Source organism: Dasypus novemcinctus, chromosome 7, assembly GCF_030445035.2.
Source record: "Dasypus novemcinctus isolate mDasNov1 chromosome 7, mDasNov1.1.hap2, whole genome shotgun sequence".
Taxonomy (NCBI): Eukaryota; Metazoa; Chordata; class Mammalia; order Cingulata; family Dasypodidae; genus Dasypus; species Dasypus novemcinctus.
Genome location: NC_080679.1, coordinates 136,297,489 through 136,312,370, shown reverse-complemented (window position 1 = coordinate 136,312,370; position 14,882 = coordinate 136,297,489). Strand labels below are relative to the sequence as shown.

Genomic DNA, 14,882 nt, shown 5'->3' with positions numbered 1-14,882 from the left:
TGGAGCTTAAAGAGGTGAAGAAACTTGCCCTTGGCCCCAGAGGCGGCAAATCTGCAATCTGAGGCCCCATCACTCCAAACCCCTCACTCTAGGAGATGCCTTGGTTTTTCATGTTTAGTTGGTTATAAACTATAATTTTAACTAGGTTAAAAAAAATGACTCTCATGCAAATCTAAAATGAACATATGTCCAAGAACTTAGCTGATCAATTAGTGGGGGCACACGTAAAGTAAACCTGTTTAAAGAGGAGGTGAGGACCTGGGAATTCGTAGGCAATGTGAAAATAGAATTAGGGATGAGTTCGCTGGGCTGTAAACTGTGCCCTTCAGGTAAGTTTCTGCTTTCACTGGGTTCATCTTGGTGAGGAGCCCTCTGCCCCCAGGGTGTTTGGGTCCCTGAGCTGGTCCTCTCTGTGATGTGTTCAGGTCTAGAGGCGGCCTGAACCCCACGCCCAGGGCTCGGGAACATCCCCTCGTACTCTCCCCTTGCCCCTTGCTCCAACTGGACACAGCGTGCAGGGATTTGGGGGTGGGGGCTTGGTGGAGAGAAATAAGATTTGTGAAAGCTCCGCCATGTGGTGATCCTCATCCCCCTTTATGGAAGAAATGAGGGCAAGGAGCGGGGGGGGGGCTTCAGTCGATGGCGTCTGGCCGCGTCACTCCGCTTTTCTGGCCAGAGCGGGACCGAGAGACCTATTTCCCTTTTCCCCATAAAGTTCATCCCCTAAGTATATAAAGTCACGTAAGGACAGCACGGTGTCCCGATGAGCGGGTCGGCCCTCCACCTCCAGGGATGTGCTTTAGCAAGTCCGAGGGAGACGAGCGGAAACGAAACGCAGACGCCCGCGGGCTGGGACCGCCGTCAGCGCAGGAAGTGGGGAATGCCCCCTGTCCGCTCCTCGCTCCTGCTGGCCAAGTCCAAGGTCCGCTCCTACCGTCCCCATCCCCTCTGCCCTCCTCAAGCCTCTCCTGCCCTTACGGGCACCCAAGGGCCGTGTGTGCTGCCGTGCCTGGAGGCCTCTCTCCCTCGTCTGCGTTTCTCGCCGTGTCTGTCGTGATCCGGGTCATGGGCCGCGTGGGCCGTGGAAAGGGCTCGGACTTTGGGCTCAAGTTTCTTGGGGTGAGAGCCCAGGCAGGGCACACGCTCGCTCTGAATCTAGGTTTCTTCTCAGCAAAATGGGGCCAAGGAAAATGACAGCTCCCAGGCCATGAGGCGCTCAGCAGGATTTGGCTGCTGCCGGCATTGCTATTGTGTAATTTTACACTGTGCCAACAATGACAAGCTGCAGCGCCTGGTTGTAGAGGGGGGTGGCCTCCATGGGACACCTCCCCAAGGCCTTGCGTGGATCTAGGGACAAGCTGGGAGGAAACCCCTCCTCCAGCTCCCGGAGTTGGGGGCCACGAGCCTGTACCACCCCCTTCTAGAACGTGGCTTGCGAGGAATGTGCCTGGTCTCTCTCAGGCAGGGGTGAGTGAGTGAGTGTGTGAGAAGAGAGCTGAGGAAAGAGGGAATGCAGCGTGCACTGAGTGGCCCGTGGGGACAGCCTCGGTTCATTTAAAATGAGCCAGAAGGAAGAGTGTGGGGTTTGGGCAGGCTGGGCTGAGGAGCCGGGCTGGCACGGTGTCTGTGTGCATCAGAGGACGAGGCGGTCAGGACAAGAGTCTCCAGGGGAGAGGGCAGAGCCGCTCAGAGCCCATGCCCAGGAAGTGCCTGCCACGTTGCAGGCGCCTTTAAGAATGGCCGGACGAACGAAGAGTGAAAAGCGCACCCCGTGGAGGAGACCAGGGGCCCTTCCCACCCATTTCACTCTTGAGGCTGGACCATCGTGGGGTTTAAAAATCAAGAAGTGACTCTGTCTTTGGGGTCGATATTCTGGAAGTCAATCCCCGTTCTTTGCACAGCCTTGGAAAGTGACTTAAAATCTCAGTGCCTCAGTTTCCTCATCTGCTGTGCGGAGGGCTGCGGTGAGAAGACCCCCTGGAATCTCGAGGTGCAGCCAGGGGCCCGGGCTTGCAGCTGGGAGCCTTCCCTCCCCGTCCCTCCGCGCCCACCGCTTCCCTGAGGCTTGTCTTCTTCCTCCGGCCTGTGCCTTCTCTCTGTCTCCCCATCACTGTCTCCCCAGCTGGGTCGCGGTCTCTTTCTGTCTCTCTGAGTCTTTTAGTCTCTCTGTCTCTGTCTTTGTATCTCTCTGTCTTTCTCTGTCTCTTTGTGTCTCTCTGTCTCTGTCTTTCTCTCAGTCTCTCCCTGTGTCTGTCTCTGTATCTCTGCTCTCTATCTCTTGGTCTCTCTGTCTCTGTGTTTCTGTCTTTCTCTCGGTCTCTTTCTGTCTCTTTGTCCCTCTGTCTCTCAGTCTCTGTCTCATGTCTGTGTCTCATCTCTCTGTGTCTCTGTCTTTCTCTCTGTCCCTCTGTCTTTCTCTCTTTGTCTTTCTGTTTCTGTGTCTCATCTTTCTGTGGCTCTCTTTGTCTTTCTCTCAGTCTCTCTGTCTTATCTCTCTCTCTTTGTCTTTTGGTCTCTCTCTGTCTTTCTGTCTCTCTGTCTCTCTCTGTCTCACTGTCTTTCTCTCAGTCTCTGTGTTTGTCTCTGTATCTCTGCTCTCTGTCTCTTGGTCTCTCTGTCTCTTTCTGTCTCTATGTCTCTGTCTTTCTCTTGGTCTCTCTGTCTCATGTCTGTGTCTCATCTCTCTGTGTCTCTGTCTTTCTCTCTGTCCCTGTCTTTCTCTCTCTTTGTCTTTCTCTCTGTCTCTGTGTCTCATCTCTCTGTGTCTCTGTCTTTGTCTCTGTGTCTCATCTCTCTGTCTCTCTCTCTTTGTCTTTCTCTCGGTCTCTCTCTTCTCAGTCTCTGTATCTCTGCTCTCTGTCTCTTGGTCTCTCTGTCTCTTTCTGTCTCTGTGTCTTTCTCTCGGTCTCTCTCTGTCTCATGTCTGTGTCTCATCTCTCTGTGTCTCTGTCTTTCTCTCGGTCTCTCTGTCTTTGTCTCTGTGTCTCATCTCTCTGTCTCTCTTTGTCTTTCTCTCGGTCTCTCTTTTCTCTGTCTCTGTGTCTCTGTCTCTCGGTCTTGCTCTCTGTCTCCCTCTCCGTCTCTCGGTGTCTCTGTCCCACCGTGTCTCTCTGCGCCCTCTGCTCTCCACCCAGCTCCAGGTCAGCCTGACCCTGGAACCGCAGTGTCCTCACTGCTTCCCCCTCCTGCTCTGAGCTGGGGGCCAGCGCTCCTTCTGGGCTGGGCCCGGCCTCCAGCGCTGTCCAAGGGCAGGGGCTGATCTGGTGGTCCTGCAGGCGGGCGATTCCAGGGACGGCCTGCGTGTGCAGCTCCCAGCCGCAGCGAGGCCCGGCTCACGAGGGAGGTGGGCTCTGTCCCCGGGGCTTCGCCTCTGAGCCCACAGGCTCGGGAGCATCTTCAGGAAGGTGGGGCGGTCCGTGGCCCATTCACCCCACCACTTTGGGAAGTTCAGGTCTTGAGATGACCAGAGCCTGGCGGCGAAGACCCAAGAAGCCTCGTTTCCTTTCTTTGCTGTTGTGTTATCTGCTCGGTGCTATTGCAACCGAATTTATGTGTTTAGTCATTTTGAAAAAATCGAAGGCAGATTTTTCATATCTGCAAACATTTCCCCCTGTACTTCACAGTTGCCAGCTGCTTTGGCACCGTGGCTCTTCAGCTGCCAGAAAACAAAGAAGACAAAGCAAAACAAGCCCCCAAACCACAAGGCGCTGATATACAAGGTGAGTTGATGGGATTCTAATCTGACCTTGGTCTTTTATCCAAAGTCAGAATGTGTATCAGAAAATTCAAAGACGAGATTAAATTCAGGCCCCCAGGGAGGTGGAGGGAAAGGGACGTGTGTCAGAATCAGACAACGCTGAGATGAGAGAAATGCAGAAAGAGCAAGAGATTCGCAGAGAAGCCACGTCCATGCAGGCTGGAGAAAAACCTGAGTTGTGGAGTGGAGGCGCCTTCCTCGTGGTTGGGTGTCAGGGCCAGTCTTAGCCCAGCCCGAGAAGCTTTTGGGGGCCTGAGGTTCCCGTGAAGGGCCCTCCCCAGACTCCCGTCACCGCTTCTTGAAGTCACCTGTGCTCTGGGCATGCTGGCCGTTCCGTGCCAGGTCAGGGTGGGAGCCTGCCTCCAAGAGCGAGAGCAGAAGGGGGGCTCTGGCAGAGAGCGGGCCGGGGCCAGGGGCCAGGGTGGAAGGAGCGTTTTCCTGTCCGAGCGCGGGGGTGGCCGGTTCCGAGTGCCCGCAGCCTGCCAGGTGTGCGCCCATGTTTCCAGGCAGGGGGCCCGTCCAGGGTCCCAAGTCAGGGCTCGGGGGCCTGGGCTGCGGGCTCAGGGGCTTGGCTGTGGGCACTGGTGGTGGCTCAGGGAGGCTCCTGCTCCCGTGCAGGGCCGGCCGCACCTAGAGCACCAGCCACGTTCCCTTGAGGGAGGGTGTCCGGCCACCGGTCCTGGGAATGGAGGGGAAGAGCTAGGGCGAGGGAGCGCCTGCAGGAGCGATGGAGCGTGGAGACCAGGGCCCTGCTGGGGATGGCGGCCCCGAGTTGCCGCAGGGCCGGGCGCCTGGACAGGGATGGTCCTGCAGAGGGGCTTCCCACTCAGGCCGGCAGAGGCAGCTCATGGCGGGGGCAGCTGGGAGGGCGCCATCGTGCACAGGGAGAAGCTAAGGCTAGGAAGGGAGCGTGGACGGGGGTAGGTGCCCCAAGACGAGCCCCGCGCGCTCCCTTCTACCCCACGGGCTCCGGGCTCCGGGGCTGAACTTTGCCATGCGTTGGGCAGCCCCTCTGAGGAGAGCGAGGGTGAGTTTTGGAGACAGATGCACCCGACTCTGAGTCACATCAGCACCACGGCCTTCTCTGAGCCTCAGCTTCCCACACCACCACGGGGCCAGCTCAGCCTGCTGGCGGCCGCTAGTTTGTAAGGCATCGCGCTGCTTTGGGCTCCCCTGGCCGGCCGCTCTCCCCTGCCCTTCGGAAGGGCTCGCCTGGCCTCCGCCTGCCTTTGCTCTTGTTTCCTGTCTTGGTCTCTGACTCTGCAGCTGTGGGGGATGGCCTGGTGCCAGGGCTGGCCAGCTGCCCCCCACCCAAGTCCAGGAATCCCGGCCCTTTCTCAGGGACCCCAGGGGAGGGAGGGAAGAGCCGGTCTGGGAATCTGGCAGGCTCCACCCGCCCTCCTGGGGCTGGACGTCACCAGCGCTGCGATCCACGGCTCAGTGTCCTCCCCACGCCAGGAGGGAGTCAGTATTATCAAATGACCACGCGCCTTCACTCAGCAGGCCTTCTGTCAGCTTCTGCTGGGGCTACATCAGGCAAGTTGGGGTAACGAAAGGTCAGAGGATTTCAGATGAGACAGATAAAGGCCGAATCCTGCTAACTGCATGCCTTAGAGTGGGTCTCTCCATCTCACTGAGACTCAGTTTCCCCACTTGTGCCCAATGAGCGTGGCGTTGTTGCAAAGCTCCCGCATACAGCGAGTCCTCTCTGCCCCCCAGCCCCACGTGAATGCCTCTTCTCTTCCCTCCAGCCTTTCTAAGGCCGAATCGCCTTACCTAGGAAGTGCCGGCAGTGCCAGTCAGAGCTTTGTCCTTGGGCATCCCCTCCCACCGGCCCTGCCTCCCTCGCTTGCGTATTTGCTGAGTCCAGGCAGCGAGCCTCTCTCATGCTGTATGAGACCCAGCGCGCAGACTCGACAGATGCCGCTGGAGGTCGCCGGGCTGCCCGCAGCGAGAAGAGAGGGTCCCCTGTAGAGCACACGATATTTCACTAGATGCCATCGAGGACCTCCTGTGACCGTGATGGAGCAAGACAAAAGCAAGACTGCTCCTTAATCCCACCTGGACGGAGACAAAAGCCAAGGCACCAGGCAGCTCCACAATGATCACACGCGCTGCCGCGGCCAGAACCCAGAGTCACCCACTGTGGCAGTTTGAGATGATTTATGAATCCCCAAAAGAGAAAGATTATGTTTGTAAACTATTCCTCTGGGTGTGATACTCTTTGATTGTATTAAATTCAAAGGTTTTATGTTTGCTTGATAAAATCGGTTCAGGGCTTTGATTTGCCTATATGGTAATGCATGACTCAAGCTGAGTCCCCGCCCCTTGGACACTCCCTCAAGAAGACACACGAGAAGAGAGAAAACTCTGTCATGTTTGATCCTGGGGCCCCACGGAGAGAGGACAGAGCAGCTGAGCAGCTGAGAAGACCTGGTAAGAAGTGAGCCCTATGCCGGAGACGGGTACAGGAAGCCCCGAGAGCCAGGCAGAGGCGTCCGCCATCTTGCTTCGACACGTGGCAGCCGACTGGGAGAAAGCAGCTTTGAGTTGGACTCTTTAGGGCCTTGTAACTGTAAGTTTTTACCCAAATAAATACCCTCTATAAAAGCCAAAAGATTCCTGGTACTTTTCGTCAGTACCTCTTAGGTAGACTCGTACAACTACCCTGAGACCGAATCCTAGGCTAAGCCCCTCCTGGCCCCCAGTCATGGGATGTGACCTCCCCTGCAGCAGCAAGTAATGGCCCTGACCTGGGTCTTGGCGGTCCTTGGCTGGTGAGCACTGACAGTTCAGAGGCCTATCAACACCTGCTGCAAAGGAAGGAGCTTATTTATTCCTCTTCTGAGCCAAAGGACAAAGCTCCACAGAGGAAGGCTTCAGCCGTGCCGCGAAGATGACTGCAAATGCAGCAGGTGCAGGCCAGTCTGGGGAAGCCCAGCGGATTCCAGTCAACAGAGTTCTAAATCAAAGGGACTATTCTTGAAGGCTCCCTCACTTTAGTTTGGTAAACTTGAAATGACCTTCACCTGCCTCAGAAGGTGATTTGCCAACAAGCAAATCCAGAATAGCAGTTTTAATCACGTGTTTATTTGCTTTCCACTTAGCAGTCATAAAAAGTTCAACTGGGGAGCTCATAGCACCTTGTGGAGTCATTCCCACCAGCCATACATCTGTCCTTTAATTACCCTTTAGTATTTATTCCATGCAGAAAATATTTTGACTCATATGCCTGATCATCCTAGAGCAGGGAAAAGCATTAACAAATAAGCAGAAACATACAAATTTGTCAACAGAGGGATTACAAAGGAATGCAATTATATGCAGAATGCTTTTGCTTTTAAAAAGCATTCATACATAAATTAGTCTGTCAGGAAATGTATGCGACTAATTGCACAAGAAAAAAATTACGCCCTACGATAATATTATCCACATATAGTCACATCTAGCAAAGTAAGAGTGATTGGGTATGTTATTAATGGAGCAGAAGTCAAACTGCACCCATTAAATTGCTTTTTTGAGGGAAGAAGTCTTTTAGAATCCATTTTTTTAATGTATTTACCCCTTTTTACAATTTAATAAGTATTTAATTCTTGTTTTCAGACCAACTAGTATAATGATTTTGCAGTTTTTGGAGTAAAATTGAAAACAGAAAACAAACCTAAATAAGCGTCGTCTATTAGACCAGGCAGGGATGAAGGGGCTCAGTTTCCTGTTTCCAGTGGACAACCAGAGGCAACGGACCAGTGGCCATAGTGAATTAGCTGCCGTGCCCTGAAGGGACCCTGGAGTCGACTTGATTAGAACAATCAGATTTTGACCTATGGAGAAGAATAAGAAAATTCAACAACCTGGACTGTGAATAACCACCATCCGTTACACGGCATTGCCACTGTTTGTTGCAAATCAGACTTGTCTCCAGGATGTGGGCTCTTTGAAGCCCAGACAGAATCTTCTAATTTCTGGACCTCGCACATAGCAAGAGCGATTTAACTGTGTTCAGTGCAATTCATGCCAGCAGTCCTGGTCCCTGAGTGCCTCATCCTCCCCACCAGGCACCCCTGACCGTGGCAGGATAACGCAGGAGCCAGGCACTTAGATGCCCTGAGGACTTCTAAGCTGTGTGACCTTGCTGTGAAGTGTGGGAAACACCAGTGCCTCCTTCTCAGGATTGCTGCGCGAGGATTAAGCTAACGTATAGAACACCCTTGACCCTGGGTCTGAGGGGAGATGTTGGTCCATTCATGTCATGGCCCTGTGCTAGGGCTGCATGGACCTGGCTCCGTATGGGGCCAGTCAGAGCACGGTGTCTTCTGGGGGGTTTCGTGAAGAGCAGCGCTGTGGTCACAGGGAAACACTTGCTTACTGTTTTATGTTTTCTAAGCACTTTTATGTCTTTGCTCTTTGACCCTCTATGAACAGAGAAAATTGTTTCTTGAGGATATTACCCCTCAAAAGAGGCTGACTTTCAGTTGCTCGGAGCACTCTTCGGACTTAGGATGGGATGGACAGAACCTGGGGTCTGCTGGTCTGGGACATGCTCAGTGGCAGGGACACATTTCTGCTCATCTCAGTGTCCCCAGGGCACAGGGAGGGGCAGTTGGGGTGGGAGAGAGCCTCCAGGGCAAAAAGCAAGGAGGTGGGAGCAGCTGGGTACATCAGGAGACTTCACTGGAGCCCAGGACTGGAGTGAAAGCTTTGCAGGGTGAGGATGGGAAGTGTGGTGAGAGATAAGCTTAGAAGGTAGTCTTTAAGGATTAGTGAGCTACATATGCCCAGACTTAGGCGGGATTGGCCAGGTGGGTACCCCACAGGGAGCCCCACACCAGCAAACAAGGCTGCATGAAGCTGTGTCCCCTGCGTCTGGGAGAGGCCTGAAGGGCCCATCAGGGTGGAGGACTCCAGTGTGGACAAAGCCTGGTCCTGGTCCACGTCTGCAGTGATTCCTACACTGCGGCAGCCCACACTGGAGCAATCCCTTCCTCTATGGCCTGGGAATTGGAATTGTGTTGATGAGTTCTGGCCCCGCAGTGGTTAAAAGTTTATAAAATGAATCCAATGCCTTGCCAGGTTTTAGGTCTGGGTGTTATTGTTCTCTGAGCATGGCAGCCACTCTCTGTATTTTTATTATATCTAAGCCATAAAGCGTACCCTGGAAAGTCTTTGAGAAGACTTGCTGAGCTGGCAGAACAGCTTCTCTGTGGATAGAAAGATCAGCTATTATTAAAATGAACCTATTAACCAAGATGTTTTATAAACTCCAGATGATCTCTTTTCTATTATCCTCCAAGAAGATTAACATTTTTAGTATTTCTTTTATGATGTTTTGGGGAAAGACAAATAACCCAAGGTTAAATGGAAACTCCTTTTCCTGTCCTATCTAGATATGATATCAATTTCCTTACTTAAGAGCCTGCAGTCAGAAACAGGGAGCTCACTTCTGAACAAATCTCTTGTACTCTCCTAGTCCTATGATTCATTCATTCATTCAACAAATATTTGTTAAATGACTATCAAGTACCAGGCAGAAAAACAGGGGTAGGTAAGGGAGAGCAGAAATGTGGGGGTGGCATGTTGCAAGTTTAAATCGATGAGGTAGGATAGGCCTCATGAGAAGGTGAAATTTGAGCCAAGAGTTTAAGGAAGCAAGAGGCTAACCTGTCCGTTCTGGATTGGTTTTGATTGCTTTATCTCTTCCTTTTGGGTCATATTTTTCTGCTTCTTTACCTGTCCAGTGATTTTTGATTGGATGCTAGACATTGTTAGTTTATCTTTTTGGGTGCTGGATAGTTTGTACTCTCTACGTCTTGAACTTTTTTCTGGGAAGAAGTTAAGTTACTTGGGAACGGTCTGATCCTTTTCTTTGCAGTGCTCCCCTTTCCACTACTCTGCTCTACACACTTTTGCTAGTCTCCCCAGATTCCTAATGTCATCACCTCAATTTGAGTCCACTGAGCTCTGGCTGCCCTTCCTTTTGCTGTGACCTGGAACCTCTCTCAAGGCAGGAAGCTGAATCATCACAAGGCTCAGTTCAGGGATCCCTGTTCTTTGTTGCATGATGTACAGTGTCTTGAAAACTATCGCTTTGTTTATCTGTTTTTTTTTCTTCTCTGTTCCAGGCAGGAAGTTAACTCTAGTTCTTGTTATTTAATTTTGGCTTGGAGGCAGAAGTTTCCTGTTAATCTCATTTTACAGCTGAGGAAATTGAGGCTCAGAGATTTTAAGTAGCTCTCTCAAAATGGTAATTGCTGGAACCAAGATTCAAACCCCATGCTTTTCCTAGTATACCATGCCATGCTGTCTTGGACTAATTATCTTTATTTTATTTTTTTAAAAAAGATTTATTGATTCCCTCCCCCTCCCGCCCCCCACTGTTTTTGCTGTCTGTGTCCATTCTCTTTGTGATCTTCTGTATCTATTTCTCTTTTTGTCTTCTCTTCTCATCTTTCTCCTCTAGGATTCACTGGAATTTTATCCTGGGGAATCTCTGACCTGGAGAGAGGTTCCCTGTCAGCTGTGCCACTTCAGTTCCTGGTCTATGTTGCACTTCACCTTGACTGTCCCCTTCATCTCTCTTTTTTGTTGTGTCATCATCTTGCTGTGTGACTCAGTTGCATGGGCACTGGCTCACCACGCAGGCACTGGCTCACCATGTAGGCACTGGCTCATCACGCAGGCACTGGCTTACCATGGAGGCACTGGGTCATCAAGCAGGCACTGGCTCACCACGCAGGCACTGGCTCACCACGCAGGCACTGGCTCATTACACAGGCACTGGCTTACCATGCAGGCACTGGCTCATTACAGAGGCACTGGCTTATCACGCAGGCACTGGCTCATTACACAGGCACTGGCTTACCACGCAGGCACTGGCTCATTACACAGGCACTGGCTTACCACGCAGGCACTGGCTCTTTACACAGGCACTAGCTCATTACACAGGCACTGGCTTACCACGCAGGCACTGGCTCATTACACAGGCACTGGCTCATTACACAGGCACTGGCTTACCAAGCAGGCACTGGCTCATTACACAGGCACTGGCTTACCACGCAGGCCCTGGCTCATTACACAGGCACTGGCTCATTACACAGGCACTGGCTCATACACAGGCACTGGCTTACCACGCAGACACTGGCTCATTACACAGGCACTGGCTCATTATACAGGCACTGGCTCATTACACAGGCACTGGCTTACCACGCAGGCACTGGCTCATCAAGCAGGCACTGGCTCATTACACAGGCACTAGCTCATTACACAGGCACTGGCTTACCACGCAGGCACTGGCCCATTACACAGGCACTGGCTCATTACACAGGCACTGGCTCATCAAGCAAGCACTGGCTTACCACGCAGGCACTGGCTCATTACACAGGCACTGGCTCATTACACAGGCACTGGCTTACCACGCAGGCACTGGCTCATTACACAGGCACTGGCTCATTACACAGGCACTGGCTTACCACGCAGGCACTGGCTCATTAGAGAGGCACTGGCTTACCAGGCAGGCACTGGCTCATTACACAGGCACTGGCTTACCACGCAGGCACTGGCTCATTACAGAGGCACTGGCTTACCACCCAGGCACTGGCTCATTACAAGGGCACTGGCTCATTACACAGGCACTGGCTTACCACGCAGGCACTGGCTCATTACACAGGCACTGGCTTACCACGCAGGCACTGGCTCATTACACAGGCACTGGCTTACCACGCAGGTACTGGCTCATCAAGCAGGCACTGGCTCATTACACAGGCACTAGCTCATTAAACAGGTACTGGCTTACCATGCAGGCACTGGCTCATTACACAGGCACTGGCTCATTACACAGGCACTGGCTTACCACACAGGCACTGGCTCATTACACAGGCACTGGCTTACCACGCAGGCACTGGCTCATTACACAGGCACTGGCTCATTACACAGGCACTGGCTCATTACACAGGCACTGGCTTACCACGCAGGCACTGGCTCATTACACAGGCACTGGCTTACCACGCAGGCACTGGCCTATTACACAGCCACTGGCTCATTACACAGGCACTGGCTTACCACGCAGGCACTGGCTCATTACACAGGCACTGGCTCATTACACAGGCACTGGCTTACGACGCAGGCACTGTCTCATCAAGCAGGCACTGGCTCATTACACAGGCACTAGCTCATTACACAGGCACTGGCTTACCATGCAGGCACTGGCTCATTACACAGGCACTGGCTCATTACACAGGCACTGGCTTACCACGCAGGCACTGGCTCATTACACAGGCACTGGCTTACCATGCAGGCACTGGCTCATTACACAGCCACTGGCTCATTACACAGGCACTGGCTCATACACAGGTACTGGCTTACCACGCAGGCACTGGCTCATTACACAGGCACTGGCTCATTACACAGGCACTGGCTCATTACACAGGCACTGGCTTACCACGCAGGCACTGGCTCATCAAGCTGGCACTGGCTAATTACACAGGCACTAGCTCATTACACAGGCACTGGCTTACCATGCAGGCACTGGCTCATTACACAGGCACTGGCACATTACACAGGCACTGGCTTACCACACAGGCACTGTCATTACACAGGCACTGGCTTACCAGCAGGCACTGGCTCATTACACAGGCACTGGCTCATTACACAGGCACTGGCTCATTACACAGGCACTGGCTTACCACGCAGGCACTGGCTCATTACAGAGGCACTGGCTTACCACGCAGGCACTGGCTCTTTACACAGGCACTGGCTTACCACGCAGGCACTGGCTCATTACAGAGGCACTGGCTTACCACCCAGACACTGGCTCATTACACAGGCACTGGCTCATTACACAGGCACTGGCTTACCACGCAGGCACTGGCTCATTACACAGGCACTGGCTTACCACGCAGGCACTGGCTCATTACACAGGCACTGGCTTACCACGCAGGCACTGGCTCATTACACAGGCACTGGCTTACCACGCAGGCACTGGCTCATTACACAGGCACTGGCTTACCACGCAGGCACTGGCTCATTACACAGGCACTGGCTTACCACGCAGGCACTGGCTCATTACACAGGCACTGGCTTACCACGCAGGCACTGGCTCATCAAGCAGGCACTGGCTCATTACACAGGCACTAGCTCATTACACAGGCACTGGCTTACCACGCAGGCACTGGCTCATTACACAGGCACTGGCTCATTACACAGGCACTGGCTTACCACGCAGCACTGGCTCATTACACAGGCACTGGCTTACCAAGCAGGCACTGGCTCATTACACAGGCACTGGCTCATACACAGGCACTGGTTTACCACGCAGACCCTGGCTCATTACACAGGCACTGGCTCATTATACAGGCACTGGCTCATTACACAGGCACTGGCTTACCACGCAGGCACTGTCTCATTAAGCAGGCACTGGCTCATTACACAGGCACTAGCTCATTACACAGGCACTGGCTTACCACGCAGGCACTGGCTCATTACACAGGCACTGGCTCATTACACAGGCACTGGCTTACCACGCAGGCACTGGCTCATTACACAGGCACTGGCTTACCACGCAGGCACTGGCTCATTACACAGGCACTGGCTCATTACACAGGCACTGGCTCATACACAGGCACTGGCTTACCACGCAGACACTGGCTCATTACACAGGCACTGGCTCATTATACAGGCACTGGCTCATTACACAGGCACTGGCTTACCACGCAGGCACTGGCTCATCAAGCAGGCACTGGCTCATTACACAGGCACTAGCTCATTACACAGGCACTGGCTTACCACGCAGGCACTGGCTCATTACACAGGCACTGGCTCATTACACAGGCACTGGCTTACCACACAGGCACTGCCTCATTACACAGGCACTGGCTTACCACGCAGGCACTGGCTCATTACACAGGCACTGGCTCATTACACAGGCACTGGCTCATTACACAGGCACTGGCTTACCATGCAGGCACTGGCTCATTACACAGGCACTGGCTTACCACGCAGGCACTGGCTCATTACACAGGCACTGGCTTACCACGCAGGCACTGGCTCATTACACAGGCACTGGCTTACCACGCAGGCACTGGCTCATTACAGAGGCACTGGCTTACCACGCAGGCACTGGCTCATTACACAGGCACTGGCTTACCACGCAGGCACTGGCTCATTACACAGGCACTGGCTTACCACGCAGGTACTGGCTCATTATACAGGCACTGGCTCATTACACAGGCACTGGCTTACCACGCAGGCACTGGCTCATCAAGCAGGCACTGGCTCATTACACAGGCACTAGCTCATTACACAGGCACTGGCTTACCACGCAGGCACTGGCTCATTACACAGGCACTGGCTCATTACACAGGCACTGGCTTATCACACAGGCACTGGCTCATTACACAGGCACTGGCTTACCACGCAGGCACTGGCTCATTACACAGGCACTGGCTCATTACACAGGCACTGGCTTACCACGCAGGCACTGGCTCATTACACAGGCACTGGCTTACCACGCAGGCACTGGCTCATTACACAGCCACTGGCTCATTACACAGGCAGTGGCTCATACACAGGCACTGGCTTACCACGCAGACACTGGCTCATTACACAGGCACTGGCTCATTATACAGGCACTGGCTCATTACACAGGCACTGGCTTACCACGCAGGCACTGGCTCATCAAGCAGGCACTGGCTCATTACACAGGCACTAGCTCATTACACAGGCACTGGCTTACCACGCAGGCACTGGCTCATTACACAGGCACTGGCTCATTACACAGGCACTGGCTTATCACACAGGCACTGGCTCATTACACAGGCACTGGCTTACCACGCAGGCACTGGCTCATTACACAGGCACTGGCTCATTACACAGGCACTGGCTCATTACACAGGCACTGGCTTACCATGCAGGCACTGGCTCATTACACAGGCACTGGCTCATTACACAGGCACTGGCTCATTACACAGGCACTGGCTTATCACACAGACACTGGCTCATTACACAGGCACTGGCTCATTACACAGGCACTGGCTCATTACACAGGCACTGGCTCGTCATGCAGGCACTGGCTCACCACGCAGGCACTAGCTCATTACACAGGCACTGGCTTACCACACAGGCACTGGCTCAT

General features: G+C 53.3%; 1 long non-coding RNA gene across 2 annotated transcripts in view; it reads left to right on the top strand.

The window, feature by feature from the left end:
* Nucleotides 1–1,331: 1,331 nt before the first annotated feature.
* LOC139439283 (uncharacterized) overlaps nt 1,332–14,882 on the top strand; it is a 39,773-nt gene continuing 26,222 nt past the window's right edge. Inside the window, exons 1-3 of one of the 2 annotated variants that reach the window (XR_011649163.1) lie at nt 1,332–1,990; nt 3,624–3,719; nt 5,509–6,354. This is a non-coding gene — a long non-coding RNA (uncharacterized lncRNA). Of the gene's footprint in view, nt 1,991–3,623; nt 3,720–5,508; nt 6,355–14,882 lie in introns of those variants that run through there. The other variant, XR_011649164.1, reaches the window with a different exon arrangement.